At 39.2% G+C, this 27,556-nt stretch overlaps 1 long non-coding RNA gene across 3 annotated transcripts in view; it reads left to right on the plus strand.

Moving 5' to 3' along the window:
- Window positions 1-17,811, plus strand: part of LOC114487505 (uncharacterized) — a 24,469-nt gene extending 6,658 nt beyond the window's left edge. The window contains exons 2-5 of one of the 3 annotated variants that reach the window (XR_003682658.1): window positions 11,678-11,890; window positions 12,039-12,125; window positions 16,018-16,126; window positions 16,518-17,811. This is a non-coding gene — a long non-coding RNA (uncharacterized lncRNA). Of the gene's footprint in view, window positions 1-11,677; window positions 11,891-12,038; window positions 12,126-14,114; window positions 14,375-16,017; window positions 16,127-16,517 lie in introns of those variants that run through there. The other 2 variants (XR_008619007.1, XR_003682659.2) reach the window with 2 other exon arrangements.
- Window positions 17,812-27,556: the final 9,745 nt, after the last annotated feature.

A 27,556-nucleotide genomic window follows, 5' to 3' on the forward strand; every position in this document is an offset into this window, starting at 1 on the left:
TTATTGTTGTCTCAGAGGTCTCTGAGATTGTCTTCAATTCTTTTCATTCTTTTTTCTTTATTCTGCTCCTCGGCAGTTATTTCCATCATTTTGTCTTCCAGCTCACTTATTCATTCTTCTGCCTCAGTTTTTCTGTTGTTGATTCCTTCTAGTGTATTTTTCAATTCAGTTATTGTGTAGTCCATCTCTGTTTTTTTGTTCTTTAGTTCTTGTAGATCTTTGTTAAACATTTATTTTCTCAATACATGCCTCCATTCTATTTCTGAGATTCTGGATCATCTTTACTATCATTACTCTGAATTCTTTTTCAGGTAGATTGCCTATTTCCTCTTCATTTATTTGGTCTTGTAGGTTTTAACATTGCTCCTTCATCTGTAACATATTTTTTTGCCGTCTAATGTTTCTTTATGAGTGGAATTGTATTCTTGTCTTACGGGTTGTTTGGCCTGATGCTTCCAACACTGGAGTTTGTAGGCTATTGGGTAAAAGTGAGTCTTGGTGCTGAGATGAGGAACTCTGTGAGACCTCACTCCGATGAATATCCCTTGGGGTCTGAGGCTCTCTTTTAGTCCAGTGGTTTGGACTCGGAGCTCCTACCACAGGAGATTTGGCACAACTTCCGGCTTGTGAACCAAGATCCCGCAAGCCACATGGGGTGGCAAAAAAAAAAAAAAAAAAGAGAACAATAAGAAAGTAAAAATAAAATTAGACTAGGAAACTCACAGATATGTTAGAAAGAGTATAAAAATTAAAATATAGATGAAACAGCAACCAGATGGTACAACAGTACCACAGTAGTAAAAAAGAGGAGGAGGGAAAAGAGAAAAAAAAAAAAAAAAAAAAAGAAAAGGGGAAAAGGCCTTGGCTGTGGAGGGCGGGACCTAAGCAAGGATGAGGTTTGGGCAGTGGGCAGCACCTATGCTTAGGACCCACAGGGCTGGAAAAGGTCCTGGGGGCTGTGGGGGGTGGAGCCTAGGCTCAAGGAACAGAAGGGGCCCAGGTATGCCCCCCACCCCTGGTCTCAGAGGGTGGGGGACCTCCCCTGGGAGCCCAGCAGGCTTCCTGGAGTCGAGTGGGCAGGGCAAATGCCCTCTTCTCCTCTCCTGCTCCTCCGGTCCTGGAAGGCCCCTCACACCTGCCTCTCCTGAGCTCCCCTCGGCCTCCTTCCTATGCCCCCAAGACCAATGCGGCTGGGGGAGGGGGGGCCTTGGGGGGTAGGAGAGCAACCTGGGAACTCAGCAAACTCCCCATGCCCGAGTGAGTGGGGTAAATGCCCTCCGCTCCTGTCCTGCTCCTCCTGGAGGGCCCCTGCTGCCTACCTCTCCAGATCTTCCCGGCCTCAGGGGCACTCATCCTGTCTGGCCTCCACTTCTCCTCCCCTCTCTGTCCCCCCACATCCTACCGGTTCACCTGGGGGTTCCTCCCATCTCACTGGGCGTCAGGGTCCCCCACCAGCGGCCGGCAGACACCCTGGTTGTGGGGAGATGCCAACTAGGTGTCTTCCCACACTGCCATCTTCGAATGTCCCCTACTTCTTTTTTAATCCAATATTTTTTTCAGAAATGTGTTTAAATTTCTGGGTGCGTATTTTTTGGGTGGAGGTGTGTTATAGTGGAGGCTGTGGTGTGTCACCTAGTTCTTTCTTTAGGACTAAGACACACATTCTCCCCGGTGCAGGGAGTGTTGGCTGCTGATGGGTCACAGCTGAGTCCTTCTGTAGTCATTGCCTTCAGCCAAGGGAGCTACTGACCCAAAGTCACACCTTCTTAGGTTCCCAGGGCAGCTCACATCCAGTGACTAGATGATGACGGTTACAAAGGCCTGAACTTCTTGCCTCAATTTGGTACAACTTTGAGGGGCAGTCTCAGATCCAAAGTTCTCTGTAGGACTGGCTGAGACCTCTGTTACTACTGCAATGCTGTTCAGCTTTGCCCTCTGCCCAGTCCTTCTTGCGTCAGTGTCTCACAGGTATTGGCTTCCAAGAGAGCTGCTCCTGCACAGGGATTTTCATCTCAGAGCCTGTATCCTGGAGAATCTGATCTCTAACAGGGCTATCTTTTGGTTGTTATTTCTAATGTCATTTACATCAATGAGCATTTTTTTTCTCATGCACATGTATGAGAGTTTCTATACCTAGAAGTGGAATCACTAGGTTAAAGGGAATCTGCATCTTCAACTTTACCAGATATTTTAACTAGTTCTCTGAAGTGACTGTGCCCATTTGCCCTCCCGTCAGTAGTGTCCTTCACATCCTTGCTAACACTCTATATTATCATCCCTTTATTATAACTTTCGCAGGTCACTCTATTTGTATCTCTCATAGATAGGTTATAGGTAGCTTTAAAAAACTCAGTCAGTGAGTCTCCAGCTTTTAAGAGATTAATTCTAGATGTTCACTTCCATTATTAATATCATTTTTATTAAAGAGATATAGTTGAATGACTTAGTTCAAAATATAGGACCGGGGGTCAGAAAACCTGTATACTAATCCCTGTTTTGCCCAGGATCAACTCTATAGTTTAGAGTCAGTCATATATCCTCTCTGATTTTCATTTTTCTCATCTGTTAAATATGGAAGTTGGACTAAGAGAATCTCCTAGGTCCCATCCACTCTGACAGCAAATGATTCCCAGAGTTCACTCCCTACCCCTCCTTTTACCACCACCCTCATGGTACCACTGCCTACATTGAAGTCATACCTTAGGGACCATCATCTCTCTTCTTAGAGGAAGAAGAATTCTTTTGCTTTGATAGGGGCTTGGAGTCAGGCTTAGAGTAGGAGAATGTCCAGAGGTTGGAAGGGGGAAGACTAGGATGGATTTCTGTATTCTCTTTGCTCTCTCACTCCCCTCCTCCCAAACGCCACCTGACTTAAATTCTAACTTCTCGCTTCCTGTCTAGAGAAAGTATTCATTAATTCTTATGTAATAGTTTTTATTTAGTTCTACTTTGAGATATCTCACAAAATAAGTAACAAAGATCTGGTCCTTTGAAAGTTAAGGTTTTAGACAGATCAGTATTTATTGAAAAAATATTTATTGATGCTATTTTGGTAACTGTGGGAGTAAAAACTGAATGAGACTCTGTCTGTCCCCTCAAAGTACACAGTCTGGTGGCAAGACCTGGCACACCAGGAGCATGCTCCAGACGGAGAGCTCTAGGTGTGGTCAGGAGTGAAGGCTTATCAGTCCTGGGGTTGCCAAAGGAGCCCTTACTGAGGAGACGGAGTTCAAGGTGGGACCAGAAGTATGGGAAAGAGAAGGAAGGGACAAGTCAATATTGTTTATTCTGATTCTGGTTGTACGTGTTTCCTGCTTCTTCATGTGGAGAAATGAATAGATGCTAAACTCACAGTCTGCTTTTCAAGATGCTCTAAGCCTTGGAACCTGCTCCAGGTAAGGCCTAGTGTCACCCTTATGTATCTTTAGCATCAGCAATGCTGTTGTTTTGGTTCATAGTCTTAGGATCCTTTCTCCCGAGATTTTTGGGGAGAGGTAAGGATGTAACGAGGACACTGCTGAAGGGGCTCTGGTTTTCTCTAACAGACAGGTCATTGGTTTCATATGAAAAGATGCCCAGTGAGCCATGAAAATAGATGACCACATGTCCTGTCTACAGACCGGAAGAAATCAGTACACAAATTTAATAGAAAGCAGGCCCGAGAGCCTTAAGGAAATGAGTCGAAACCTATCTTTCTCTATTTTCTTTTTACTAGTCTCTTTTAGACTTTTGCTTTTACTTTTGTGTGTGTGAGTGTGAAATTCCATATTGGCAGCAGAACTGATTGCCTCCAGGCAGATGTCTGTGTGTCTAGAGCCTACTGATAAAGGGGCAGTAGAAGGAAGTGGAGATACTGGGAATCGGTAAAGGAACATATGGGAGGAATCAATACAAATTATACCAACTGAATTGGAATTCCAGTTACCAAACAATGTTTAAATAAAATGGCTGGTCAGTTTTCATCTCTGATGGAAATGTCATCCAATAGTTCCCCTTCTGGGAATAACGCCACAAACAATTATAGAAAATTGACTTTATACCTGAATTCCCAAATGAGAGGGAAAAGTTCCAGGCACCTGATTTCTCAAATGAACACAAAAATACTCATATGAAATGATCTGGAACAATGTATTGGTAAATTGTGTGTTCTTTGGAGCAACCCATCAACACGTGCAGATGTAGATGGAACCCAAGGAGAGTGACCAATCTGGATGGGGTTCATCGGGGGAGACTTGCTAAAAATGGATTTTACATTTTTTAAGGCCTATGAAGTCATAGATTGGGATTGAAGACAGGGGTTAAATTCCAGGTGGCGGGTTCTGCCCCCTTCTGTGGCGGTTTCAGACCATGGAGATCCCAGATGGTCCTCTTTCCATCTCCATCTCCCTGTGCTCCCTACATCCACAGCCTGTAGGTTGCAGGAAGGGAGAATGTATTCCAGGTTATTCTTCTCTGGAGCCCAACTCCAGGTGAGTTGGTGAACAAAGCCCCTTGGTGCCCTCTTTAGTATTCAATTCCCTAAAGGTTTTTCAGATTTTTTTCCTGTAATTGATATCTAGTCTCATAGCGCTGTGGTCGGAAGAATACTTGATACGATTTCAATTTTCTTAAATTTACCAAGGCTTGATTTGTGACCCGAGATATGATCTATCATGGAGAATGTTCCATGAGCATTTGAGAAGAAAGTGTATTCGGTTGGTTTTGGTTGGAATGTCCTGTAAATATCAATTAAGTCCATCCTGTTTAATGTATCATTTAAAACTTGTGTTTCCTTATTGATTTTCATTTTGGATGGACAGCATATATATGGGTCTTGTTTTTGTATCCATTCAGCCAGTCAGTGTCTTTTGGTGGGAGCATTTAGTCCATTTACATTTAAGTTAGTTATCAATATTATGTTCCTATTACCATTTTCTTAATTGTTTTGGGTTTGTTATTGTAGGTTAGTCGTGTTTTCACTGTCATTTTTTTCTAGGTATTTTTTTGGTTTCCTCTTTGATTTCTTCAGTGATCTCTTGGTTATTAAGTAGTGTATTGTTTAGCCTCCATGTGTTTGTATTTTTTTCAGATTTTTTCCTGTAATTGATATCTAGTCTCATAGCGCTGTGGTCGGAAAAATACTTGATACGATTTCAATTTTCTTACTGGTTTGGTGGTGCTGAATTCTCTTAGCTTTTGCTTGTCTGTAAAGGTTTTAATTTCTCCGTCAAATCTGAATGAGATCCTTGCTGAGTAGAGTAATCTTGGTTGTAGGCTTTTCTCTTTCATCACTTTAAATATATCCTGCTACTCCCTTCTGGCCTGCAGAGTTTCTGCTGAAAAATCAGCTGATAAACTTATGGGGATTCCCTTGTATTTTATTTTTTGCTTTCCCTTTGCTGCTTTTAATATTTTTTCTTTGAATTTAATTTTTGTTAGTTTGATTTATATGCGTCATGGTGTGTTTTTCCTAGGGTTTATCCTGTATGGGACTCTCTGTGCTTCCTGGACTTAGGTGACTATTTCCTTTCCCATGTTAAGGAAGTTTTCGACTATAATCTCTTCAAATATTTTCTCAGACCCTTTCTTTTTCTCTTCTTCTTCTGGGAGCCCTATAATTAGAATGTTGGTGTGTTTAGTGTTATCCCAGAGGCCTCTGAGATTGTTTTCAATTCTTTTCATTCTTTTTTCTTTATTCTGCTCTGCAGCAGTTATTTCCACCATTTTGTCTTCCAGATCACTTATTTGTTCTTCTGCCTCAGATATTCTGTTATTGATTCCTTCTAGTGTATGTTTCATTTCAGTTATTGTATTGTTCATCTCTGTTTGTTTGTTCCTTAATTCTGTTATTGTGTTGTTCATCTCTGTTTGTTTGTTGTTTAGTTCTTCTAGGTCTTTGTTAAACATTTCTTATATTTTCTCAATCCTGCCTCCATTCTATTTCTGAGATTCTGCATCATATTTACTATCATTATTCTGAATTTTTTTTCAGGTAGATTGCCTATTTTCTCTTCATTTATTTGGTCTTGTAGGTTGTTACCTTGCTCCTTCATGTGTGACATATTTTTTTGCCTGTCCCCTTTTTTTTTTTTTTTTTTTTATGAGTGGGATTGTGTTCCTGTCTTTCTGGTTGTTTGGCTTGAGGCTTCCAGCACTGGAGTTTGCAGGCTGTTGGTTAGAGCTGGGTCTTGGTGCTGAGATGAGGACCTCCGTGAGACCTCACTCCAATGAATATTCCCCAGGGGCTGAGGTTCTTTGTTAGTCCAGTGGTTCCGACACAGAGCTCCCACTGCAGGAGCTTAGGCCCGACCCCTGGCTCAGGAACCAAGATCCTGCAAGCCACATGGGGTGGCAAAAAAAAAAAAGAGAACAAATATAGATGAATCAGCAACCAGAAGGTACAACAGTACCACAGTAGTAAAAAAGAGGAGGAGGGAAAAGAGAAAAAAAAAAAAAAGAAAGAGAAAAAAAATGGGAAAATGCCCTGGCTGTCGGGGACGGGGCCTAAGCAAGGGTGAGGTTTGGGTGGTGGGTGGGGCCTATGCTCAGGACCCACAGGGCTGGAAAAGGCCCTGGGCACTGTGGGGGGTGGGGCTTAGGCTCAAGGAACAGAAGGGGCCCAGACATGCCCCCCACCCCTAGTCTCACAGGGCGGGCGACCTCACCTGGGAACCCAGCAGGCCTCCTGGGCTCGAGTGGGTGGGCCAAATGCCCTCCTCTCCTCTCCTGCTCCTTTTGCTCTTCCTGTCCTGGAGGGCCCCTCCCACCTGCCTCTCCAGTTCTCCCCTTGGCCTCCTTCCTATGCCCCCAGGACCAATGCAGCCTGGGGGAGGTGGGGACCTTGGAGGGCAGGGGACTGGCCTGGGAGCTCAGCAGGCTCCCCGGGCCGAGTGGGTGGGGCAAACGCCCTCCTCTCCTCTCCTGTTCCTCCTGGAGGGCCCCTCCCGCCTGCCTCTCCTAATCTCCCCAGTCTCCAGGGCGTCCATCCTGTCTGGCTTCCACTTCGCCTCCCCGCTGTGTCCCTCTGTATCCTACCAGTTCACTTGGGGGTTCCTCCCGTCTCCTTGGACACCAGGGTCCCTGACCAGCGGCCGGCAGTTACTCTAGTTGTGGAGAGATGCTGACTCGGTGTCTTCCCACACCACCAGCTTGACTCCGCCCCGCTCAGCTCCTTTTTTAAGACAAGTTTTTCTCAGAACCTTGGATCCATTTGGGCACAGGGTTTGTATCCAACAAATACTAAATGACTCATGTCACATTGTCTCCCCAATTTCCTATTGTCAGTGAGACGGTGGCTGTGCAGACATTTATTCTTATTCAGTGTTTAGACCTCCCCCAAATGCGTACACAGACTACTTCCCCTCTCAAGATCTTCAAGGCTTGATGGCAAGGGAAACACCTGAGACTTTGATAGCTGTATCTCAGAAGACCTATTTCCATCTGGCTCAAGGTGGATTGTGCTTTAGTTCAATAACCCCCTGCTATTAACCTTGGCCTGGCCCATTTAGCAGGAACTTTCTAACAAGATCAACTTGCCCACCTCATACCTGAAGGTTTATCCCTAGAGCCAGCATCTCAGCCAGATCACCCACTTGTTACTACCAACTCTTCCCTCTTACTGACTGCTTCTCAAGACCCCCGCTTCATGCCTTCACCTAGGCCGTCGCCATACATCCTGAAGCATCTTCTCATCACCACCTCGCTACAACCCACTCCAGCTACCAGCACATTATCATCTGAGCCGCAGCCTAGACTCAGGCTTTCCATCCTTCTTCCACTATCATCTGTTCTCCACGAAGCAATCTTTACAACAAAACAACTAAAACTAAAATCATTAGATTATGCCAATCTCTACACAAATTCTCCAAACATTTTCCCATCACACACAGAATAAAATCCGAACTATTGTGTTGTAAAGGGTCCTAAATAGACTGTCCCCATCCATCTTTTCAATCTGATCTTCTCTCCTGCTCCTGCTCTGGGCTTCCTACTGTTCCTGGATAAAAGCACCTCATTTCTCCCTCAGGATTTTGTGTTCACTATTGCTTTCCCCAGAACACTTTCCATTTGATTTTAGAACTGTTCATCCCCTCACTTCATTTAAGTCTTCCTTAACTGGAATTTTTCAGAGAAGCCTTTTCTGTTGACCCTGTTTAGAAAAGTACCCTGTCCCCATTTGAATCCCATTACTCTGTTTGTTCTTTAAAGCCATGACTACTAGCGGGACTCCATTGCATATTTGTTTGTTCACTTATTTATTGTCAATTTCCACCCTTATTAGTTTACTTCTCTTGCCATAGCAAAGTACTGCAAACTGGTACACAGAGCTCTAGAGGCTAGAAGTCCAAGATCAAGGTGTTTGGCAGGGTTGGTTCCTTCTGAGGGCCACGAGGGAGACTCTGTTCCACGGCTCTCCCCTAACTTCTGGTGGTTTGATGGCAGTCTTTGGTGGTTCTTGGCTTGTAGCAGCATCACCTCAGTACCTTACTTTAGCTTCACAAGGTGTTCTCCCTGTGTGCATGTCTATCTCTGTGTCTAAATTTCCTCTTTCTAGGAGGACACAATTATATTGGACTATTCCTTAAAAAACTAAAAATAGAGCTACTATATCATTCAGCAATCCCACTCCTGGGCATATATCTGGAGAAAACCATAATTCAAAAAGATACATGTACCCCAATGTTCATGGCAGCACTATTTACAATAGCCAGGACATGGAAGCAACCTGAATGTCCATCAACTGAGGAATGGATAAAGAAGATATTATACACACACACACACACACACACACAGGAATATTACTTGACCATAAAAAAGAACGAAATAATTCCATTTGTGGTGGCATGGATCGACCTAGAGATTGTTATACTGAGTGAAGTATGTCAGACAGCAAAAGACAAATATCATACGATATTGCTTGTATGTGGAATCTAAAAAAATGGTTTAAAGGAACCTATTTACAAAACAGAAATAGAGTCACAGATGTAGCAAAAAACCTTATGGTTACTGGGGGGAAATGGGGGGAGGGATAAGTTGGGAGATTGGGACTGACATATACACATTACTATATATAAAATAGATAACTAATAAGAACCTCAATACTCTATAATGACCTATATGGGAATAGAATCTAAAAAAGAGTGGATATATGTATATATATAATGGATTCACTTTGCTGTATACCTGAAACTAACACAACATTGTAAATCAACTCTACTCCAATAAAACATAATTAAAAAGTAAAAAAATAAAAAATAAAACTTGAAATGAGACCTAAAAATAAATTGTATTAGACTAGGCTCCACCCTAATGACCTCTTCTGAAATTGATCATCTGTAGAGACTGTATGTCCAAATAAGGCCACATTCTGAGGTACTGGGGGGTTAGAACTTCAACATGTAAATTTTGCGGGGGGACACAATTTAATCCATAGCACCAACCCTATGAGTTCCTTCTGGAGAATGGCTCTCACTTACTCATTACTGTATATTTGGCATCAGAATGGTGTCAGGAAAGATGTCCTTACTAACTAAATGCATGAGAATATTCTCTTCCTGCACTCATTCAGTTGGACCTTTGCTTAGTGCTTTGTATCAGGCTGTGATAACCCCTGTCATGGGGGTTTCCATGGTCGATGCCCATATGCAGCTTCCTGTGTCCTGATTGTATCAGTCATCTCCAACTTTCCTCCCTGCCTCGCCTATCAGTTTGCTATGTGACTGGGACCTACTGTCCTTGCTCAGCAACTCTCCCTCACCCCTCTTTGACCTCAACTTTATTGCCAGCCCCAATCTCACAAGTCCTTGAACATGGTTTCACTTTGACTTCCGATACTTCTCTACAAGTGCCTGGATTTCCATTGTCTCTCCTGGTCCTCAAGGAACTGGTCATGTCCACCACAGCTTGACCTCTTACACATGAGAGATGATGCCCTAGGAGGTGGCTTCACTGCTGCCTGGACCTCAGAGAGGACCCAGGGCCTGGCCATTGCATGCCAATTATATGTCAATCATGTCAGGAGGCCATGTTCAATTGTACTTTGAAAAACAAAGTTCAGGGTACCAAGTTTTCTAATAAAACACATACCCACCAAAACTGGGGCAGTGGTATCCGGGCAATAGACCTCTCCAAGTGGCAGGGGCAGCTGATTAAGCAGATGACGTTAACACTGGAATATGCCCTTTGGTGTGTCTTCTTTCTCAGATTTTCTCCCTTTGGTTCCCCAACTCTTTACCATCTTCATGTACTCTAGCTCCTGTCAAACTTCTAGGTAACTAGGTGCCTTGTTAAGACAGAGTCAAAGAGAGATTTAAACTTCAAGTTGCAATTTGATAAGCAGGCCTCATCCTCAATGAAGCACAAGAAAACAAGCTTGGGGTAAATAGGATGAGGATAGTCAATTTTTTTGGTACATGTTGAATATGAGCTACCTTGGGGACATTTGGGTACAGATACCTCATTAAGCAATTTATTTTTTAAATTTAACTTTATAATTTTTACAACTGATAAATATTTATTATAAAGAGTTAGATTAATGCAAACAGGTTCAAAGAAGAAAGTAAGAAAAATGTCCAAATACCAGCCTCCAGAAATAACCTTTGTTAATATTAAGTGAGCATCAGTTCAAATGTGTCCCTATGCAGATACGCTGAGGGAAGGGTAAGGTCTTTCTATTGGCATAGAAAGAGATAAGCTTATAAAAGTGAGATCATGTATGCACATTCTTGTAAAAATTAGATGCATTAAAATGATTTCATATGAGTTTATCAGAAAAATGTAAAATAAAGGATTTCAAGTAAATATTGAGAGGGTATTATGGAAAGCATAAGACACTGACTGCATTTAAAAACTCATAATGAATTTTATGCAATTTTGACTCCCTAGCATAAAAGATAGGAAAAATCAGCATTCTCACATTTCTTCTCAATCTGCCAGCTTCCGACTGTATTACTTAATATATATTTGAGCACCTGCTATCAGCCAGGAACTGTTCTAGGTGTTTGGGATGTGTCAATGAATAGAATGAATAGATTTTTGTCCTTGTGGAGCTTGTAGTATAGTCAGAGGGAGATAGAAGATAAATAATGAAAGTAAACATGATGATAATTTAGTAAATAAAAATAGAAAAACAAAGGGTAAGAAGGAGCGGGAGTGCCAGGTATGGGTGTTGAGAGAAGGTTATTTTCTTGAATAATTCATTTTGAAGGCAAGATTGCAGAAAAGATGTGAGTGGAGTCAGATAGCTGGTGTACCCATTCTAGGCATAGGAAACCTAGATTAAATCCCTCAGCCATGCCTGGCAGTTCTAGGACCAGTGAGGAGGCCAGCAGGGCTGGACAGGAGTGAGTGAATAAGAGAGGAACAGAAGAGGGCAGAAGTTTACAGATTGGAAGGGCTGACCAAGCAGAGCCCTATAAGCCATTGTAAGGATGTTGGCTTATGTTCGAAGTGAAGTATGAGCCATGATGAGTCATAATATTCTTTTTCTCATTGCAGTCATTATCATATTTACATCCTGCTTTAAATTATGTTTCATGGATGTTTAGATTTTTAAAAAATGGATTTAGTGCTAACTATCAATTCTTCTATATTAGTGTTTTAGTTTTTTTAAAATGCTGTGTAACAAAATATCCCACAGCTTAGTGATTTAAAACAATAACCATAACATTAATTCCTGTGCTTCTGTGGTTGTCTACAGCATCTAGGATGGATCACTCACATGCTGGCAATTAATGCTGGCTGTTGGCTGGAAGCTCAGCTGGAGCTGTTGCCTGTAACAATTACACACTGCCGCTCCATGTGGCTAGAACCTTCTCGCATCATGACGCTTGGGTTCTGAGAGAAAGCATCCCAGTCCCCTTGAGATCTACATCTGGAACTGGCACAGCACCATTTCTGCTGCAGATTCCAGGTAGGGAAGAAAAACCTTCATCTTTCGTTGGGGAAAATGACCAAAAAAATTGTGGCCAATTTTAATTCATCACAGATGATTTGAGGTCTCCTTTTATGATTTTTGGATTTTGACTTATCTTTTTAATTGTGTGTATTCCATTGATCAGTTTTATCCAGAAAGGCTCATCACCTGTTCTTTCCTGTTTGAGAATGAATGCCTTTTTGCCTGCCTATTGGAAGAGCAACTTGACTAGGTAAAATAGTCCTTTTTTAAAAAAATTATTGAGGTAACATTGTTTTATAACATTGTATAAGTTTCATTTGTACATGATATTTCTACTTCTGCATACCCTACAGTGCACTCACCCTAAAAATTTATTTTCCCCCTGTCATCATACAGTTGATCCCCTTTACCCACTTCATCCTCTCCCCTGCCCACTCCTCTCTGGTAACCACTACCTTGTTCTCTATATCTGCTTGTTTGTTTTGGTTTATTCATTTCTTTTGTTATTTTGTTTGTTTATTAGTTTTTTATATTCCACGTATGAGTGAAATCATACATTGTCTGTCTCCATCTGGCCTATTTCACTTAGCATAATGCTGTCAAGGTCCATCCATGTTGCTGCAAATGACAAGATTTCTTTTTTTTTTATGGCTGAGTACTCTTCCTAGTCCATTATATATATAAATATATGTATATATGTATATATATATATATATATATATACGAATAGATAACTTCTTCATCTCTTCATCCATTGATGGGATACTACATGTTGAAATTCTTACCTTTGGGTTATGTATCCAACCTGTTTGTTTCTAGACTTTTATTTTTTTTATTTGAGGAAGGGTGCTGGACTTTACTAGTTTTTGAGACTAAATGTCACATTTTGAGGTCTTTTCTAGACATCATTACATTTTTGCTTGAGTATGGGTTACATTTTCCTGTTTCTTCACATGTCTAGGTTTTATTTTCTCAAGTGTGTACTGGATATTGTACATTACATGTTGCAGAGACCTTAATTATAGGATCTTCTTCTGAAGAGTGTTCCTTCTTGACCCAGTAGACAGTTAAATTCCTGGCTTATTACATTGAACTTGTATCGGCTTTTCATTTTGTAAGAGTGAGGCTCTTCGTTTCATACTTAGTCTAATCTTATGGCTAGACTCTTAGTCTTGAGATATAGATTTTATTTTTGAGGCATGGCCCTTCTTTGATTTTGATGGGAAGTCTGAAGTGTTTACAAAACCCCTCTAATTTGTAGGAACTCAAATCGAAAGTTGTTTCTTCTGTGGTGGGCAGAAGCTGAAAACTATGTCCACCTCTTTCAGACTCCCCGCTCTGTCTTTCTGCCTTGCTCCTTGGGGTCTCCCCTGCACATACACTGTTGAGGAGTTAGCCAAGGATTTAGGGAAGATTATATGGAGAATTGGGGAAATCTCCCTATATCTTCCTTCTTCCTGGGATTTCCCTTCACTTTTAGATTCTCTGGCAATCCCAATTTCTTTTTCTCTGACATCTCAAGCTTGTGTGGCCTTCTGCTTTAATTCTACACCACACTGCATGGACTGATGGCTGCCTTCAGAAAGAAGCTTTGTTGTCATAGATCTCACCCAGGTGGTTCCTTTCTTTTTTTTTTTTAAAATCAAAAATCAAATATCTTTTGTTTTCTTCCTGCCTTTGATGGCTATGCATTACCTTCAAATAGTTCTTTTTAATATTTTTGCCAAAATTTATAATTGATATCTGTAGGATCATGAACTCACCGTGGGCCACTTGGCCATTACCAGAACCCATAGTCTGTGATTTTATTTATTTAAAATGCAAAAAAGAAGCAAAACCATACTATGGTCTTTAGGGAGGCATGTTTAGGTGGCAAATCTTTTCTAATTTTTTAAAAATTTCCTCTTTGATACAAGGTTTATTTAGAGGTATATATTAATATTTACCAAATATATAGAGTTTCCTAATTATCTTTTAAATAAATTTATAGCTTGCATTGCGGTTTTGCTTTAATCCTTTGAAATTTGTTGAGATTTGTTTAATGAATGAGCCTATGTTCCATTTTAGTAAATGTTCTGTGTGCACCGGATAAGAATTTGTATCCTGCAATTTTGAGTATAATGTTATTTAGGTCACATTTGTTAATCATATTTAAAAAATATTCTGTATTTCCACCATTTTTTGTCTGCTTGTTCTATTAGTTATATAGAGAGGTACGTTAAAATATCCTGTGATAATTGTGAATATACTTACACCTTCTTAAAGTTCTATCAGCTTTGGTTTAATGTAAGTTATTTTTTATTTTATTATTATTATTTTTTTGTGTTACGCGGGCCTCTCCCGTTGCGGAGCACAGGCTCCGGACGCGCAGGCTCAGCGGCCATGGCTCACGGGCCCAGCCGCTCCGCAGCACGTGGGATCCTCCCGGACCGGGGCACGAACTCGTGTCCCCTGCATCGGCAGGCGGACTCTCAACCACTGCGCCACCAGGGAAGTCCTGTAAGTTATTTTATTAAATTATAGAAATCTCAAATTATGTCTTCTTAATGATTTAAACATTTCTTTATTACAGCTGTTTCTATCTCTGGTAATACGTTTTGTCAAAAAATAAATTTTCTCAAATTTTAATATGACTGTGATAAATTTCTTCTTGTTACTGCTTGCATAGTACATCTTTTTGTATTCTTTTATTTGTAATCTTTCTATTTACTTATATTTAAGATGTTTCTCTTGCAGCCACTTAGAGTTTCACTTTAAGTTTTATTTGTTCTGAAAAATCCTTTCTCATATTTAATGTGATTTATTATATATTTGGGTTTAAGTCTTTAATTTTACTAAATGCTTTCTGTTTGAACATATTTGATGTTTCCTTTCTTTATTTCTTGCCTTATTTTGGGTTTATTATTGTCTATTATTACATCCATGGGAGTTTTATACACTCTTACTATTATTATTATTTTAGTGGTTGCAGTAGAAATTATGACATGCATATCTGAGTTATCAAGTCCAATTTTACTGTTACTTCTGTCCTATCCCCAGATAATGCAAGTAACCACTTCTGACATATGCCACTGATGTTGTGAATTTTATGTTTTTCTATCTTAAATAAAAAGAAACTATTATTTCATCTGCATAGTTAATATTTATTGGATCTCATCTATATAGTTAATATTTTGTTGCTCTTTATTATTTTTACATTTCTGAGCTTCCATCTGGGATGATTTTCTTTCTGCCTGAAAACAGCACTGAACATTTTCTTTAGGGAGGAGCTTCTGACAGAAAATTCTTCTAGTTTTGATTTTTATCTTCATTCTTGCAGGATATTTAAACTAGATGTGAAATTCTATTTCAGCAGTTACCTGCTTTCAGAACTTTGAAATTATTCCATTTTTCTTTTGAATTTCATTGCTTTTGTTGAGAATTAACTGTAAATCTTATTGTTGCTCTTTTGAAAGTATTTGCCTTTCTCCCTCCCCCAACTCCCTGATTTTAATATTCTCTCTTTGTCTTTGGTTGTCAGCATTTTATATGTTGTATTTACATATATTTTTTATTTATCTTGCCTGGGCTTTATAGTATTCTTAAATATGTTGTTTGACATCTTTCCTCAGTTTTGGCAAGCTGTCAGCCATTGTCTTTTGCAAATATTACTTATGTCCCATTTTTTCTCAGACACAAATTACATATATTTTAGGTCTTGTTATTGTGCCTTCTGAATTGCTTATTCTCTCATATATTTTCTCTATCCTTTATTTTGAATCTTCTCTTCTAGTCTATCTACCAGTTCACCAATTCTCTTTTCATTTAGCTGTTTGTTCTGTTGCTAAACTGATTCATATCTACCTAATTTCAGTTATTGTGCCTTTTATTTTTAGAATTTTCATTATTTTGCAATTGGCCAGTTCTCAGATCATAACTATCTATTGTTTGCAATCTTGTTGAAAACAGTAGTCATATTCTTTTAAAATACAGACTCTCCAATATTTGGAACCACCACCTTTTTTTTCTCCCACTGGGCTTTACTTAGTTTGTCCTGTGTTCTTAAGTTCTTGGTTATTTTTTATGTGCTAGACTCTGATCACAGTGTTCCGTCCCTAAAAAGTGTCAACTGTGCAGCTAATCCTTTCTATGCTCTCTTTTAGAATTCCAAGGAACTAGGGGGAATATGATCCCTTATAGTTGTTTAACCTCCTTGCAGCTCTACATTCCTTGTCTTATCAGCTCTCTTATCCTCAAGCAGATTTTAAAAAGGTGTTTATACTTATTTTAATCTCATTGGAATGTTGTTCAAAATTGCTTACTTTGTGGTAACATTGGTACATTTATGTTGACAAATTACTAAATATTTATTTACTTTTCCCTTCTTTTTGCTCTTCTCTTTTATTGATTAATATTTGTATGTGAATTTATTTCTGTCAATGAATTAGTCTATTTGGAGTTAGTAATTCATGTGTAAACTTTATTCTGAAAATAATGTGGCAGTGTGTTGTACTAACCTCAAACCTCACACTATAGTTTATCGCTGTTTACTTTCTGTCTTGCACTCTTAACATGGTATTTTGCTCATGCTTATGAAGCCACTAAATATTATAGGCATGATTGTACTTAGATTTTATTTTATCTTATACTTCTTATTTGACAGAACTGGAGGTTGCTATTACATAGCTTGAGGAACATTACATTTTCATCTTTTCAAACTACTCTTCTCTCATCCTCAAAGGTGATCTCTTCCAGGAAGCTTAATTCCAACCAGGCGATTGACAAGAAAGAGGGGTTGGATATGGAAACTTCTCACTTTTATTATGAGTTGGCTTTTCTGTCTTCATACTATGTAATCTACTAGTGAACTTGTCTTTAAAATATGTCACAATGTATGACCCACTACAAGAAACCATAATTCCCAAGGTTCCTAAGAAGAAAAATTAGAGAAGTAAAATGGCATATGATATGTAATTCAATGTTATGGAGAGCAAACATTTTAATTTTTATGCATTAACTGTACTAAATGTTGTTACTATTGCCAACCCCTCTGACATTTGGGACATGTTAATTGAATCTAATTATAGAGTGACTGAAGCTGATGATACTGTGTGAGAAAGCCTTGTTTAAAACATTCCTGAGTTCTGTTAAATGTATACTTTCAAAAAATCAATGGATGTCAATTCCCATAAAGAAATGTGAGACACCGTAGTTTACTCACATATGAGTTTGATTTTCCTGTGGCATATCTTGTTTCCACAAACAGAAATATCTCATTGATTTGGAAGTCACCCATCAGAATGCCCTTCCCTGTTCCTGAGGACCTAATAGAAATAGCAGAGCTTCTCAGATGTGGTAAGAACTCCAAAAAATCCACTACATCTTGAGGAATATTACTCTGAGATTTTGGACTGTCTGGAAAGTTGCTGCAACACCAATAAATGTTTAAATATTTAACTATAATTTATTCCATCTGTTTCACTGAGAATTATCTTAACATTTGATAATTATTGAGGAGAGCATTTTGAATTTTTGTTGCCTGTGTGGCAAAATGATTTTTGAGGTATTTTTGTTTGTTTGTTTCTACTATAAGAGTTCCATCTTTATTCCAAGCTGTTGGCCACTTTTTGGGTTTCTGTATAACTCAGGATGTTGTGGAGGGATTGCACTACTGAGTAGGAACCAGGGTGATGGCCACAGAATGAGGAAGGTAGAATAGATAGCCTGGGCCAACTTTTGTTTATGGCTCTTGCCTTTTACATTGTTTTTTCAAAGCTGGTCTTAGGACTACATTCTTTCCTTCTTTTGGCATGCTTTCCCCTTGGGTTCATCCTTCTGTGGATTTTTAAAGTAACAGAGAACAACCATTAAAATAGGTGCAGATAGCAACAGGGCAGAGGTGGCATTCTGAGTTATTTTAGATTACGGGTTGTGGAACAAAGTATTAAAGTCATTCAATGTAATTTTGTGCGTCCTTGTGTTTTGTGTGTAGGACTACCCCAGGTCTTTTTGGAGGTGGCTATAGATGCTATAATAACTGGTTAAAACTAGGATTCAGAACCCTTGTCATCCATGTCTTTTTCTCTTAGAGGAAGGAATAATACACTCTCCTCCTCACCCCAACCTCACCAGCGACCCTCAAGATGTCAGACAGACCAAAACCACAAACAGACAAAAACTCAGAAAACAAAATAAAAGCTGCAGTCAATGACTGATGTCTGTTACAAAATCCAGCCAGAGAGGTCAGAACCAGGCTCTAAACTAAGCTTCTAGCTTGCCTGGGTTTCTGATTCTGAACCCACTTAGCCTACCTGAGCCTTGCACACCTATTGATTACCTTATTTGGTTCCCCTGCCATCTGACCGCTTAAATACCTCTATGGTTATTTCCAGGGACTCAGTTCACTATGGTGCCTAATCATAGAAGGTAGGGCTTAACATATGAGTAATCCTCAGAGCCCACTGAGTAGAATAAAATTCACGTTAAGGTGTAAGTGATTGATATTATATATTTTTTTCTGGGAGTTGCACCTAAAAGGGGATGGAAGAGAGGTTCAACATCAAGGGACAATGGGGTGAAAATGGCGGACAGGATTCTTTTGCCGACTGGGGAGGGTTGAAGGGTGTCACAGACACATCTGTCCTAATTCATGCTGTTGCTTCTTTCCAGCCCTGCCTGTCATGGCTTGGGACTGTCTAAATTATTTCTTCATTTTTATTGGGTGTCCTGGTTTTAATGACGGTGACCATTTCCCAACTTAAGCTTTTATCCTGTACTGTCCCAGTTTCTATCCTTTATTTCAGGTTGAAATAAATTTGACTTTCATAGCTTGTGGTGGATCTTCCCACTGAGATTCATTCTTTACTACGGCTGGATAGATAGAGAGATAGATGATAGATAGATAGATAGATAGATAGATAGATAGATAGATAGATAGATATCCTTATAGATAGATATCCTTTGACCCTACGTGGAAGTTAGATACCAAAGATAAACCTGTGACAGAGCTCAGCTGCGCATGGAATATGCCATTAGTGGCAGAATTTTGGGGGGATGCCCCTGTGAGAGTCTTGTCTTCTGGTTTGCTGGTGCAGGGTAGTTGGAGTTCATCAACTTTTCAAAGACTGACACCTTAAAACAACTCACAAGAGAATGATGTATGAACCGTGATGATGGACTATTATTAATAATGACAACGGTTTAAGATGGTAAATTTTATGTTATGTGTGTTTTACCACAATTAAAGAAAAGAAAAGTCTCTGATCACACTGCTTTTCCCCAGCTTCAGACTAAGGTGAAGACACTTGCTGTCCTCCTTCAGGACTCCGCACAGTTGCCACTGACCCTCACACCTGTTCTTACCTCACTCTCCTTTCTTATCAGTTTTCCCATCCATGCTTCCCAGTCCTTCTCCAAGGGCCCATGTTCTCTTTCTAAAGGTTGGAAGACAAAGTGGGTGGTAGTTGAAAGAGAGACAAAAAGGATTATTTGTTGTGGAATTGGTGGAAAACAGGTGCTTTCAAAGTCCCTTCCCAATCTTTGTCCCATTTTCTCGCTCTTTCTCAATAAGTCAGTCTCAGTGATGACTTTGAGTGGAAACAGGCTACAAACTCCTGGGTGACACTGTACAGTCACTGATACTTAAGCCAGATTTGGGAGAAGATACTGGAGAGTATATTAAAACTCAGGGTGAGTGAACTAGATAACCTTTAAAGTTCTTTCAGCCTCTGAGATTCTATGATTCCCCCAAATCTATTTATCTTTTATTGCGATAAACACAAGCTTTTGTGACATGTTCACTCTAGATGTCTCTGTTGACATTTTATCTTTTTCTAAATGTCATACTATTTATTATCAATTATATATGAAGTTCATCCTAATTTATATGTTGGAAAATTTACCCAAAGTAAGACGATTTTTTTGTATTTTTGAGATTTCAAAATGTGATTTATTTGAGTATTAAACAAAATTTGCTATGATTCCTTCCCATTTCTGACTCTGAAATGAATGAAGCCATAGACTATATTTCACAGTTAATGAAGTCTTAGCTTTGGTATCCGTATGCCATATGGGGACAAACAGCTCTTCCCAACAATTTTGCTTAACACCTTAACTTATTAGCAAAGATTATACTTCCCCTGATTTACTGCATTAAACTAAGTGGGACATAAACACTGAGACCATACCACCACCACCTCTGTTATTCATAGACCAAGATGATTTCCTGAAGATGAAAACCTCTTCATGAGTACTGTCAGTTCCTCATCTCTGTCCATGGTAAAAATGTTTTTTCTCTGGTTCCTATTGGTATCCCAGGTAGCTGAAATTTAAATCATGATATATTTGCTACAAACCCTGGCCATCAAAAAGTGGGAACATGCAGAGCCCACTTTAGAGAATGAAGGTTTGGAGTGCTTCCAAATTAATCTTTTATGTTTTAAGTATCCTCATTCTATGCAAATGGAAAAATGGATGTTTTTAATATTCATCAAGTCACTAAAACTTTAGAGCATTCAGCATACTTAGGTTTGTAATAACGTTGCAATACCCCATCCTAAGTATAGCTCTGTGCACCATGTTTGGTTTTCTCTAAATTTTTTTACCAAATGTGTGAGGATATTTTTACTTATTTTAATTACATGATAATTAACCTTAAGTTAAACAGTTACTTAAAAAGCTTTTCATGACTCTCCTTTCTCAGATCAAGCAGATCTGCTGTTGTCTGGTAGTAACCAGGGATGTGAACAGTGTTTGGCTTTGGACAAGATACAGTTAGTAAGGAGATAAAAGAGATGTCCTTCTAGGAGGCTCCTTTGGGGGTTTCCCTTGGTATCCTGTGTATCTCTTTCTATAGCACTTGTTCCCTTGTGTCGTTGTTGCTGCCTTCCAGGCCATCCTCTGCCTTTTAGCTATAGACCCTAACACAGTTCTTGGAGGAAAACAGGTGTTCAATATATATTTGTTGATTGGGGGGCGGTGATGGATAAATGCACAAATCCCTTCAAAATAAGATAGATATGGAAACACTCACTGAAGAAATAGGATTTGATATGGGCTTGAATAATGGAAGGTTTTACATAAGAGCCAAGTTGCCAGATAAAAATTCAGGAAGTCCAGTTCAATTTGAGCTCCAAATAAACAACAAATAATTTTTCAGTATAAGTACGTCCTGTGCAATATTTGGGACATACTTATACTAAAAAATGATTCATTGTTTAAATTTGAATTTCAGATAGACAATGAGGTTTTTATTTTAGTATAAGATTTCCCAATCTTGCGTGGAATGTACTTATACTAAAAAATTATGTTATTTACCTGAAATTCAAACTTAACTGGACATCCTGTATATTTATTTGCAAAATCCTGCAACCCAAATAAGAGGTATAGAGAATAGATGGAATCTTAATTTAAGGAAATGGCAAGAGAAAAATAGGGAGAAATTTTGCTTTTAAGAGAATTTGAGTCTTTGAATAGGAATCTCTGAATGGAGAATTGTGATGAAGGAAAATGCCTCCGATAGCCCCTCTTCTTCCTCACTGATTTACTTTTTAAAAAATGTATATTCTAGTTTCTGAACACCCTTCACCCACCTCATTCTCTTCCCTTCAGCACAAGTGCTATAGAAGGTAGAAGACAAAAGGTTTCCAAGACACTTAGCCTTTTGGTCATTGAACCTGGAAGGATACCTTATATGTTGCTGACTGTACAACAGTTATAGGTACATGATGGGGTGTTCAGGAAAAACGTGAGTCACAATGAACAAACATTTAGGCATTTCGGATGGCTTTATTAGAGCTCTTTAATGTAGAAATTGACCATATTGTTTTCTTTAGATAGACTCAACCCTGGACTTTGACAGGTGCTGTGGAAGTTAGTTGAAAGTCTTTGCTCTTTTAGAGAGTATTGTTCATTGCCAGTAAGAGGAACAAAAGAGAAAGTTAAATATTAAGTTGATAGAGTCAGTAATATTTGCAAAATGAAACAAAATAAATTTAAATAAATATAAACTAAATCAAAGGATATCTATCCATAATACAATCTTCAATTCAACTTGGAAAATATTTACTCAGGGCTTTCAGCATGCCCAGCTCTGTTTTAGGCAGGGCAGGGGATACAATGATACCGTCTTTACCTTGAAGCTGAATATAGTTTGATGGTGGCAAGACAAAAAATTCAATATGTGAATGATTACAGCATAGAGCAGAATGGAAGAGGGCCCAAGGAGAGGGATACCCACAGTTTTAAGAGAGGTTTGATGGAGAGAGATTATATCTTGTGGTGAGAGTGGGAGAACACGATGATTGTGGTCGGGGGGAAAGTAAACTTCGATATGGAAAATGAGTAAGATGGGGGTAAATAACTTTCTGGTGGAAACAATATTACACATCATTGAGAAAGATCACAGGGGAACATCAAATATTCCAGCCTTGCTGGAGCATATCACGTATGGAGGTAATCAAAGGAGACAGGGCTGGACAGGCAGGTGGGGACCAACTTGAAAAGGGCTTTGAAGAAGCCCTGAAGGAGGTTGGTGGCACTAGGGGTGGAGATCTGAGAGCCTAAGCTGTGGAGCCTGATGCTGGCATTCAAGGGGGACTGGCTGGTCTGAAGCAGTCAGCTCATTGCTGCTTCTGGTTTAGGTGTGTCTCGCGTCTCTTCGAAACACTTGCTCCCTTCTAGGCTTTCTGGGAAGCAAGAAAGCGGAACAGGATTAGAGCACGTGCCAAGATTGCATCTAGTTGATGGCTAATTTTCTCTCTACTTCTATATAATGTTGCTTTCGTTATAAAATGTTTTGGATCACTCTTTCAACCACAAAGTGCTGGAAGAAAGACCGAGCTCAAACAAGCTCCAAAGGTGCATCTCTGCTGATTCACCTGGTCCCACTCAGGAGGCCCTCCCAGGATGCACTTGAGCCAGTGCCTCCATTGCCCAGGTACTTATTTCTCATTGGTTAGTTACCTTTGGCAAGGCAAGGGTGTCATGAGGGAGGCACTGGAGGACAGGCATCGCACAACTCAAGACAGTTAAAAGAGAAGGAAGCCAGAGGAGAAGCACAAAACCTTCCCTACAGGGAATTTGAAAAGTGAAACCACAGAAGCCGAATTGTCATCAGGTCCAGGTACCAGAAAAGAGGGAAAGTCTAAAAAGTCAGGAGTCAGCTAATGACGGGAATATCATTGATGGGAAATTATTTACTGAGATAAGAATGTCTAGGATTTGGATGCCTTGAACATGCTACTATTGGGTGCTGGGCCCTTGGGTGACAATAACAATAGTTAATACTTCTTTAATGTTCACTTTGTAATATTGAAGTTTCAGATATTGTCAACTGAAGTTTTGATCTCTCCCTGAATGGATATTCCAACGGAAAATGTCCCAGGTCTCTGTGCTTCTCAATGTGTCACCACATTCCATCCTTTCACCAACCCTAGGGGTTTGGGGCTATTATATTCTAACTTCATAGGTAAAGAAGTTGAGGCAGAAGAAGGGGAAGTGACTTGCTCAAGGCCACACAGGTTGGGAGTGGTGAAGTTAGAATTTAGCTTACAAAGGAAAATAGAAAAAAAAAGGCAATTATGAAGGTAAATAGTTTGCGGCTATTATATTCTAACTTCATAGGTAAAGAAGTTGAGGCAGAAGGGGAAGTGACTTGCTCAAGGCCACACAGGTTGGGAGTGGTGAAGTTAGAATTTAGCTTACAAAGGAAAATAGAAAAAAAAAGGCAATTATGAAGGTAAATAGTCGAGGAACATTAAAAAATAATAAAGGCATTGTTTCAATATTCAAGTCAGAAATGCAGGTAAAAATCACACATGGATATTATCAAGGATTTATTAAATTAACATAAATTAGTGGTTACTTAATTGGGTACTTGCAAGATGAAGATTCGGTCTTCGAAACAGATTTTTTCTTTTTACAAGCTATATGCACACACATGTTAAAATAGGTGAAGGAGGTCTTTGGTGTAAATTTGTTTGGACTTGTTACTTGGTTGGTCTTGTTACTTTGACTGAACTCGTACACAGGACATAACGATGTAAAGATATGTTTTTCCTTTACTTGTTTCCAAACTGCTGGGCTTTGCCTGTAGCTCTGCAGTAGGAACAAATGCATTTGTCTCTACAGTAAATGGGCTTTCGGGTACTGGGCATTTGTTTGGAAGGACATTCAAGATCTAAGGCACATCGACGAGAGGCCCTTACACATCTGTCTGCGTCAGCTCTGTAAGGGCAAAGCACTTGTTAAAGAAATGCATGCTCAGGAAAGCCTAGTGAGTAAACACACTTTGGGAGCTATGCTGAGCCACAGGAGAGAAACTACTCCTCTGGAATATGAAATGATCCTTGTTGCTCTGAGAGCAGTAATTGTGGAAGTTTTCCTTCTTCTATGAGAGAAGTGTTGGGTTCCCGCTCTGATAAGCCAGATTGATACTTTGAGCAAATCTCCAGAGGGCCAGGAGTAGTGTCAAGGCAGAGGTCTGTGTCAGAGTGCAGTCTGGTAGAGATAATAATAATAATAATAATAATAATAATAATAATAATAATACATATATTCTTTCATTACCTAGGCACTGGGTAAACATGTTTGTTGAATGCATATTTGTCTAGCATTGACCTTTTATAGAACAGCTACTGCTTTGTACAAATAATTGTCTTCCAGAAGCTGTCAGGTAGAGCCTCACTTTATACTGTCTATAGAAGCCCATGTTATCCTCTTCCCTGGCCCATAAGTAGACCTGTAGGCAAGCTGGGTCAAGGCTTATGAAGGTGAATCACCAGGCAAAGATTTCAGGGACATCCAACGTGCATTATTCATTTTCCCCCTAAGAATTATAAGCCCCCTTCAAAGCTGTGACCATCTCTGACTGTTCCCATGGAGCTTTGCTGTCTTGTCTTCTCTGCTTCCTTCTCCGGATTGAACTTCCCATGTAGCTTCTCTCATGGCTGCTGTCCTCCTTTGGGAGTGAGTGCTATTTTCTGGGAATCCACAGGGGCAGTTGCATTAGTGGAGGTGGGGAGCAGGATATGGATGGTCAATAGTAATCTACATCCCAGAAATGGAAGGTATGGTTGGCTCAAAGGTAACGTTTATATGAATTAAGTGAGCATGATGGATATGAAATCATAATCAAGCAATTATGAATGAGGCTATTCTCAAAAGTCTAGACAGAGGAAGATATGCTACCACTCTCCCTCCAACCATGTCCTTGATCCTGCAATCCTTTTCAGTACAATGCTTAGCATCATATAACTTAGATTGAAGTTGATAAATAAGATAAATAAGAAGTTGATAAATAAGATGAAAACTGTTTATTGGCCTCGTGAAAAATACTAGTTTTTGATCTGATGGTATATCACTTATAATTACCACAATGTAAAGTTTTTTTCTCCCCACTCTGTTCTTATAATAGGAAGTGCAGTTGATTCTTATTTATTTGGGGAATGAATATTCTTTTTTGAGTGAGCTCATCTCTGTTCTTGTATTTTTCTAGTTGACCTGTTTGACTCTTGTCTGCTTATTAGCATTTCATCTATAAACACGGGTAGTAGAAATAGAAAGAGACGAAACTTAAGTTATTTGAGTGTGGTACATTTTGTGGCCAATACAAAACAAAGGTTTTTGAAAAATAGGATGGCGTTATTTGATCATTCATTTCAATTATGCTGTTACGTATTAGCACAAATAATTAAGAGTTGGCTGACACAGGAACTTAACAAGAGGCATAAACATCTTTAGTGAGTGGCTACACACAAGGCTTACCTTGCTCATGTGCAAAATATTCATTTTAAGTCACAATAGATCAAAAGGTCTAGTTGTGATCAGCAATTAAAGTTTATTATCAGTTAAAAGGTTAATTCTTTCAACAGCTAAAGGAATATATCTTGAAGTCGGAAATTTATGACATAAGCCCCTATCTCATTGGATATGCAGGGTAATCACCTCATTAAACCTGTAGTGTGGAAGAGATTCACTTCATGTTTCCTCAAGGTCAAAGGCAAAGGCATAGACAAAGTTTAAGAAGAAGGCAGTTAAGCAGAATGCTCAGCTTGACATGTTATTATTTTTGTATATTTTGTACCAATAATATATCAGGCGAAAGAGACAAGTTACTTTTCACCATTTAGGACCAGAGGGAAAAAAATCAGGTTATATGCTCTGGAGCCTACAAGATTATAGCTGCAGTGACTTAAGCAAGTCTTAATGAATTAATAAGTCAAGAGATACTGATTTATTAGTGGTTAGTTTACATTCTTTTTTCATTTTGACTTAGAGAGGAACATTTATTGAACTATTTATCTACTATGCCAGGCACTGCACTATGATGATTTTTCACCTGCTAAGTTATTTGATTCTTCTAATAACCTTGTTATCAATGACAAACGAGAACATTTTTAAAAACATTCATTAGTAAATGCAGTCAATATTGATAGTAGATGTAGTCAGTATTGATCAAATATTGGGTTATTGATTATAATATGCAGATACAGATCTAAGGAAACAAAGAGCAAAGAAAGAATGGACTAAGATGACTTCAGGGTGCTTTCCTTGACATCAGATTTAAATCTAAAGATGTGTAAATTGTTTTTGATAGTGCAATACAACAAAGCAGCTATTTGGTGGTAGTCATTAGTTTAATTCTCTTGTAGGATTATTAACAGTGCTCTGTTTCATGTACAGACTCTCTCCCTAGTGATCTGTCTTGTAAATATGTATTTTCAGCAACTAAGGAACCCAGGCCTGGTGATTTTAATACCTGCCTACAAATTCTCTGAGTCTTCCCTTCAAAAATCAGAGCATCAACATCACTAATTATTAGAGAAATGCAAATCAAAACTACAGTGAGGTATCACTGCACACTCATCAGAATGGCCATCATCAAAAAGCCTACAAATAATAAATGCTAGAGAGGGTGTGGAGAAAAGGGAACCCTCCTACACTGTTGGTGGGAATGTAAACTGGTGCAGCCACTATGGAGAACGGTAGGGAGGTGCCTTAAAAAACTGAAGATGGAGTTGCCATCTGATCCAGCAATCCCACTCCTGGGTGTATATCTGGATAAAACCATAATTTGAAAAGATACATGCACCCCAATGTTCATAGCAGCACAATTTACAATAGCCAAGACATGGAAGAAACCTAAGTGTCCATCGACAGATGAAAGGATAAAGAAGATGTGGTATATATACACAATGGAATATTACTCAGCCATAAAAAAAGAATGAAATAATGCCATTTGCAGCAATGTGGATGGACATAGAGATGATCATATGAAGTGAAATAAGTCAGATGGGAAAAGATAAATACCATAGGATATCACTTATGTGTAGAATCTAAAAAAGTCATACAGATGAACTTACTTACAAAACAGAAACAGACTCACACACCTAGAAAACAAATTTAAGGTTACCAAAGGGGAAAGGGGGTGTGGGAGGGATAAATTAGGAGTTTGGGATCATCAGATACAAACTATTGTATAAAAAATAGATAAACAACAAGGTCCTACTACTGTATAGCACAGGGAACTCTATTCAATGTCTTGTAATAAACCATAATGGAAAAAAAAAACACAAAAGGTAGAGCATAATTCTGCTCCCACTGGGTGTGGGCCAGACTTCAGCCATAAAAAAAGAATGAAATAATGCCATTTGCAGCAATGTGGATGGACATAGAGATGATCATATGAAGTGAAATAAGTCA

The sequence above is a fragment of the Physeter macrocephalus genome, chromosome 13 (genome assembly GCF_002837175.3).
Source record: "Physeter macrocephalus isolate SW-GA chromosome 13, ASM283717v5, whole genome shotgun sequence".
In the NCBI taxonomy this organism is placed as follows: Eukaryota; Metazoa; Chordata; class Mammalia; order Artiodactyla; family Physeteridae; genus Physeter; species Physeter macrocephalus.